The sequence below is a fragment of the Triticum dicoccoides genome, chromosome 7A, assembly GCF_002162155.2.
Source record: "Triticum dicoccoides isolate Atlit2015 ecotype Zavitan chromosome 7A, WEW_v2.0, whole genome shotgun sequence".
In the NCBI taxonomy this organism is placed as follows: domain Eukaryota; kingdom Viridiplantae; phylum Streptophyta; class Magnoliopsida; order Poales; family Poaceae; genus Triticum; species Triticum dicoccoides.
Genome location: NC_041392.1, coordinates 306042742 through 306050521, shown reverse-complemented (window position 1 = coordinate 306050521; position 7780 = coordinate 306042742).

Below are 7780 nucleotides of genomic sequence, written 5' to 3'. Positions count from 1 at the left end.
GAGGGGCAACCGCGCCTTATGGGTAGAACTTGCGAAGATGTTCGATGTTCCAGGAGTTACTCACTAGAACACCATCTTCGGTCTCCAGGCGGACTGCGCCAGGCCTGGTGACTCATACTACCCGATAAGGGCCTTCCCACTTTGGCGTCAACTTGTTGGAATTCTTGGCCGGCTAAACGTGCTGAAAAACAAGGTCACCTTCCTCAAAGCTTCGGGCATGAACCTTGCGGCTATGGTAGCGGCGCAAGGCTTGCTGGTAGCGCGCTGCTCGTACAGCCGCCCGAAGACGATCTTCCTCAAGGAGCGTCGCGTCATCTTGCCGCAACTGCTCTTGCTCAAGCTCATCATAAGTGAGCACTCGAGGTGACCCGTATGTGAGTTTCATGGGGAGAACTGCTTCTGCCCCGTAAACGAGGGAGAAGGGTGTCTGACCGATGGCTCGATTTGGCGTCGTTCTGATTGACCAAAGAACCGCCGGCAATTCATCAATCTAGCATCGTTCGCACCTGCGTAGCCTGTCAAAAGTCCTTGTCCGGAGGCCTCACAACACTTCAGCATTTGCCCTCTCAGCCTGGCCATTGCTTCGTGGATGTGCAACAGAAGCAAAACAGACCTTGCTGCCGAGGTCCTGGATGTACTGCATGAAGGCGTGGCTCGTGAACCGTGTGCCGTTGTCAGTGATGATCCTGTTTGGCACACCGAAACGGGAGACTAGCCCCTTGAATAATTTGAAGGCTGATTGTGCTGTCACCTTTCTCACTGTCTCCACCTCCGACCACTTTGTGAACTTGTCGATTGCAACGTACAAGTACTCAAAGCCTCCGACAGCACAGGGAAAGGGGCCCAGTATGTCGAGCCCCCAGACCGAGAATGTCTAGGAGAGAGGGATTGTTTGGAGCGCTTGAGATGGTTGATGAAGCTTCTTCGAATGGAACTGACACGCTTCACACTTGGTTACTAGTGCCATTGCATCCTGGAGGGCAGTGAGCCAGAAGAAACCTTGCCGGAATGCCTTGCCGGCAAGGGCCCTTGACCCTATGTGGGAGCCACATATGCCTCCGTGTATCTCTGCCAACAACTCCAGTCTTTCCTCCCGGGGAATGCACTTCAATTTCACACCGTTTGGTCTTTTTCTGTACAGGACGTCGTCGACGAACTGATACATGGCAGACCGACGGGCTACTTTCTCCGCTTCTCCCTGCTCCTCAGAGAGTTCCCCTGTTTGGAGGAATCGGATGACATGTTGCGCCCATGCCGGAGCCTGAGGCTCGACGGCAAGGACTAAAGGCACTTCCTCTGCCATGAGAGTAGCTGTTGTTGTCTCTACAGCCAGGACTTGACACCCCGCCGGAGTCGGTTGCCCACGGCTGGCTCAGTGCCCACGGCAACATACTTGCCGACGGCTCCTGGGAGCTCGGCGAAATGTACTTGCCGGGGCCTGATTTCCTTCACTTGTTCTTTGTTGATGGTTCAATGGATGGTTGAGTCAGCCGAAGCACAAAAGTACCTGGTTCCACAGGTAGTTTGAAGGTAGCGCGCTTCGACATGTAGTCGGCGATGTCGTTCTCCACTCGGGAAACATGCTCCGCCTGTATACCGTCAAAGCGCTCCTCCAGTTTCCTCACCTCATCCACGTAGGCCGCCATCAACGGGCTTTGATAATCTTTGTTGACTTGCCTGACAACAAGCTGCGAATCACCCCTGATGATGAGCTTCTTGATCTCGAGGTCTGCCGCGATCTTGAGACCGGCAAGCAACCCCTCGTATTCAGCAGTGTTGTTTGTGGACATATCCCTGGGAAAGTGCATCTGGATTACATACTTGAGGTGGTCTCCGGTGGGTGCGACGAGCAGCACACCAGCACCGACGCCATGCAGCGAGAAAGCCCCATCAAAGTACATAATCTAGTTGCGACTTGCCTCCTTGCCGGGGAGGGTGGTCTCCTGGATCTCTTCGTCTGGCGTCAAGGTCCACTCGGCAGTGAACTCTGCCAAGACTCTGCTCTGGATTTTCGAAGTACTTTCAAACTTCAAACCAAAGCTCGACAACTCCACAACCCACTCCACAATCCTCCAGGTTGCGTCTGGGTTATGCAATATCCGTTGCAACGGGAGGCGGGTGACGACGGTGATCTCGTGTGCCTGGAAGTAATGACGCAGCTTCCTTGAGGCCATAAGGAGGCCGAAGAGCAATTTCTGCACACCGGAGTACCTTGACCTAGCCCCCTGCAAGAGGGAGCTGACAAAGTAAACCGGGTGCTGCATCATTTTCTTCTTCGGCATCACTTCGTCTGGTTGCGCAGGCCCTGCCCCGCCAGCGTCGGACCCTGTCGGGGGCCTTGCCTCTTCGTTGACCTCCCTCTGCGCCACTTGTGCAGCACTGACCACTTGGTTCGTTGCTGCCAGGTATAGCAGCAATGGTTCTTGGGGTTTGGGCGCAACCAGTATCGGTGTAGAGGAGATGTATTTCTTCAAATCCTGCATCATTGCTTCGGCCTCTGGGGTCCATTCCATTGGGCCCGCCTTTTTCAAGATTTTAAAAAAGGGAAGGGCACGCTCAGCAGACCTGGAGATGATCTGCTCATGGCAGCAACGCAACTAGTGAGCCGACGCACGTCCTTGATCCGCTGGGTGCCCTAATCTGCTCAATAGCCTTGATCTTGTCTGGATTTGCCTTGATCCCATGCTGTGACACAAACAACCCGAGAATTTTGCTGGACGGAACACCGAAGACACACTTCTTAGGGTTCAACTTGAGGTTGATCTTGCGCAGATTCGCAAATGTCTCTTCCACATCTTGTACAAGTGTCGCCCTGTCTTTGGTTTTGACCACTATGTCATCCATATAAGCTTCCATATTTCTATGTAGCTGGGGCTCAAAACCAATCTGGACCGCCCTTGCAAACGTCGAGCCAACACTCTTCAGCCAGAAAGGCATCCGTAAAAAGCAATGCGTGCCACATGGGGTGATGAACGCTGTCTTCTCTTCGTCTTCTCTCACCATGAAGATTTGGTGGTACCCCGAGTAGGCGTCAAGGAATGACAATAGATCACACTCGGCCGTGGAGTCAATAATCTAGTCAATGCGCGGCAATGGGAAAGGGTCCTTGGGACAAGCCTTATTGATATTTGTGTAGTCAATACACAGCCTCCACTTCCCATTCGCCTTGCGCACTACTAATGGATTGGCCAACCACGTCGGATGGAGTACCCCTCTCACCAAGCCTGCCACTTCCAGCTTCCTGATCTCCTCCATAATGAACTCCTACCATTCCAAAGCTTGCTTCCTGACCTTCTGCTTGACGGGTCGCGCATGAGGACAGACAACAAGATGGTGCTCAATCACCTCCCTGGGAACCCCGTGGATGTCGGATGCTTGCCATGCAAACACGTCGACATTCGCCCATAGGAAGGTGACGAGCGTGCTTTCCTATTTGCTGTCCAGGGTGGAGCTTATGGTGAAAGCCCCTCCCATGCCATCCTCCTCGACGGACACCCTCTTTGTCTCTGGTGGTGCAGCTCTGGATTTCTTGCTCCTGCCGGTGGAGCTCTCTGGCACGTCCTCGACGGGAGCACAACACTCCGAAGAGGTGCGCTTGCCGGAGTGGGTGCGAGAGGTCTTGCCGGTCTTCTTCCCTGCGAGGGCTCCAGCGGTAGGAGCGAGTGCCTTGGGGGCAGTCGCTGCAACTGCTTCCCGGTAGAGTTGGTCGGTGCATATCAGTGCATCCTTCTTGTCGGAGGGGACGGTGATGATGGTCATCAGCCCCGGCATCTTCAGCGTGTTGTAGGCGTAATGCGACACCGCCATAAACTTGGCTAGTGCCGGGAGGCCGAGAATCCCGTTGTAGGGCAAGGGGATCTCAGCTACATCGAAAACAATCCTCTCCATCCTGTAGTTTAACTCGCCTCCAAACGTCAAGGGCAGCGTGACCTTACCCTTCGGCTGACTCCTCCCTGGGTTGACCCCTTGAAATGTGCCCGTCTCTTCGAGGTTTCAATCAGGAATCTGCAACCTTTTGATCACAACGGGCGAGATCAAGTTCAGGCCGGCCCCCCCATCAACTAGCATCTTCGTCACCTTGAGGTTGCGTATTGTTGGCGAGACCAACAATGACAAACACCCGACCGCAGTCGTGCGGTCAAGGTGGTCCTCGACGTCGAAAATGATAAGCGTGCTGGAGCATTTCAGTGGCCTCTGAGCATCGAGGGATGGTACCGTTGCTGTAATCTCACGCACCCACTGCTTGAGTTGGCGGTGAGAAGTGTGCAACGAGGCGCCACCATCAACGCACATGGCCTCCGTAGCCTTCTGGAACTCGTGCTCGCCGGACTCGTCATCTTCGTCATGATCATCATCTTCTTGCTTCTTGTCGTGGCCCCGAGCGGGCCTCTCTTACTGATTATCCTTTTCGCGGCAGCCTCCTTGCCACCACGCTTCTTGCTAGACCCTCGACACCATCCTGGCCCTTCTCCTTGTCCTGCCTCTCATACTCGGCTTTTTGCTTCTCAGCAAGCAGCTCGACTTGCCGGCAGTTCTGGAGGTCGTGGCCCTTGGTGCAGTGGATCTTGCAATATTGCTTGTCGGAGCCTCCCGGCTTGTCGGCAGCCGCCAAGGCTCAGCAAGCGGCGCACCCGGCAATTTCCTTGCCAGGGTCGTCTGCCTTGGCCTTCTTGGCAGCGCCGGTGTCCTCGGATCCCTCGACGACAAGCACGGTCTTGCCCTTGCGCTTCCTGTTGCGCCGCCGACCCGTTATCGTTGGGGTGGCCGCGTCTTCGTCTATGGAGTCGGTTTTCGCGTCGGCGTCCTCACTGGGGTAGTTCCTCCCCTCTTCCGCTCGAGCGCACCTATCGGCCAGAACATAAAGTTCGGCCACATCTTTGACCTTGTTCATCGCCAGCTCTTCACGCATCCTGCGGTTGCGCACATTCTGATGGAATGCGCTGATCACAGTGGCGGGATGAACATCTGGGATGTTGTACTGCACTCGGATGAACCTCTGTATGTACTTGTGCAGGGTTTCACCTTCCTTCTGGGGGATGATATGCAAATCGCTTGCCTGGCCATGAGCTTGGTGGCCTCCGGTAAAGGCGCCAATGAACTCATGGCACAAGTCCGACCAAGAAGAAATGGAATCCGCCGGCAAGTGCATCAACCATGACATGACATTGGGTTTGAGTGCCAGCGGGAAGTAATCGGCAAGCACCTTGTCATCGCGGGCTCCAGCAGCTTGCATCGCATGGTGTAGATGCTGAGGAACTTTGACCGGTGGGTCTTGCCATTGTACTTCTCGCCAACGTCTGGCTTGAATGTGCGGTGGGAGGGCCACTGGAACTGCCGTAGCTCACGGGTAAAGGCCGGGCAACCCACCTCATAGGGTAGGTCACCAGAGCCCCCCGGTGCTGGGTGGTCCATAGTGGGCCCCGCCCGCCTATCTGACTGGTGGCGTGCATCGCTCTGACGTTCGATGGTGGTTCAAGCGTCTTCACGGGCTCGCTCCCGAAGAACTTGGCGCTGATCGCGGTGGGTCCGTGGGTCGGATGACGCTATGGAAATGTTATCACAAGCGTCGTCACGACTGATCGACACCCGCGGTGGCTCGCGTGGAGGAGGAGAGTGCACCGTGGCCGCAGCGCCCTCGACCCTTCCACCACTAGCATGCGGTGGCTCGACGGAGCGCCGGCCAGAGGGCCCCACCGGTCGTGGTTCATCTTTGTTTGCAACTCTGACGAGGCTTCATATGGTGGCTCTCCACTCATCGAGTTTCTCCGTAGCAGGAGGAAAGTCGAGGAGCAACTTCGCGCGTGCCAAAGCTTCTGCTGGCGTGGGTGGTGGCTAAAGCTGCATGGACCGTGATGCGATCCGACTTCTAACCACGTTAGAAGGAGCTCGATCATGGCCTGGCGGCTGCATGCAATTTTCGCCAGCGCCTCGGCATGCGTGCTGGCCATCTACGCCCCGCGAGTGATGCACGAGACTCTTCCCATGACGGTGCCTAGGGTCGCCAGCATGGTGACGCTGCTCGTTGCGCACAACCTGGGAAGAGCACGTCGGGGGCGCCGGCGCCCCGGAAGTCGCCGCGCCGCCCGTGGGTGGCACGACGCCTCCTCTGGAGGGCCCCGCGCCGCCTGCGGGGGGCCTGGCTCCGTCTTTGGATTTGGTGGCGTGTGGCCCATCGTCTCGCGCACGAGCGACCCCGCACGCCAGGCTTTGGCTGCCAGAGCGATGCAGGTGTTCGCGAGCCACGCCTCGGCTTCCGTCCGCGATCGCCCCACCACTCACCCGCACTGGTACGGGCCGTTCGGCCCCCGACGAGCCGAACGCGTGATCGTCTTTTTCTTGGGAGCCATGGCGATGAAGAACTGCTAAACTAACTGCTAGACCGGATTCTCACAACTGCGCACCCCCTACCTGGTGCGCCAGAGATGTCAGTGGGAGACGACACCTATGGGGTCACTGGGTCCCTTCTACGGTTGGCGGGCGCGGGGTTGTGCAAAGAGCGGGTCTGGCGGTCAGCACACGAATCGTTTACCCAGGTTCGGGCCGCGGAGACGCGTAAAACCCTAGTCCTGCTTTGATGTATATGTAGGTGTTCTTATGTTCTTGAACTAGCTGCGGTGGCTCCCTAGTCCAAAAGTTGCGAATCCCCCTTCAGTACGCCTCGGGCCTCCTTTTATAGACAAAAAGGGGTCGCCACAATGGCACACAGGAGGTGGAAAGGTGTACAGGGGCTGAGTCTATCCCTTGGCATCGTCGGACAAACGCATTTACTGCGCTGCTGACATGCCCCTTTTGCTTTATTGGGGCTGGCAAAGAAGCTCGTCCCAGCTATCGTCGCCTCGCCTGGCTCCGACGTGCGTCCAAGCGGATGAGGCGTTGTAGCGCCACGTTGGCTGGCTGCTGGGCTGGCGCGGTGGTGGAGCCTTCATGAAGATCTGCATGTCACCATGTAGGTGCTTGCTGAGTTGGTGTAGAGGCCTTGCGCTACCATGCAGATGCTTGCTCAGCTGGTCGAGCTGGCAGCTGTATGGGAGCGGCGACGGAGTCTTTGGTAGACGCGGGCCTGGCTGCGGCCCCGCAGGCGCCCTCGGCAAGGATCTCACCGAGGGCCCGACAAGGGTCTCGCTGCGGCACGCGGTCGTCCCCGGCAAGGATCTTGCCGGGGGTCTCGTGGATCTCCTTGGAAAGGGTCTCACCAAGGCTCGTCGTCTTCTGGTTTCCATCTGATCTTGTGTGTCTATGATCTCTACAAAGATCTGCATGCCACCACGGAGGTGCCTCCCGAGCCTTGGTTCCAATATGGCATGGGAACCCCTTAGGCTCAAGGGTGGCGCGCTCTGCTAGCGTCAGGCAAGTTGCCCCGGCAAGGATCTTGCTGAGGCTGCGGAAGCCACCCGGCAAGGGTCTTGCCGGGGGAGTCCACCTCGCCCTCTTGCTCTCTTTGCGTCTCTGGTCTTGGCGTTGCTCTGGTCGTCTTGTGCTTCGGCATCCCTCCTCTGCCCTGCTTAGTGTGGCCGTGGGCGCGGCTCTGACTGCCCGTGCACAAGTAAAGGGGTGCAAAAGGAGAGCCCCTACTTTTGTACACCGACAATCACCGTCGCCACGCCGTCGTGCTGATGGAACTCTCTCTCGTCCTCAACTGGATCAAGAGATCGAGGAACGTCATCGAGCTGAACGTGTGCTGAATGCGGAGGTGCTATACAGTCGGTGCTATGATCGGTTGGATCGCAAAGACGTTCGACTACATCAACCGCGTCACTAAACGCTTTCGCTTTCGTTCTAT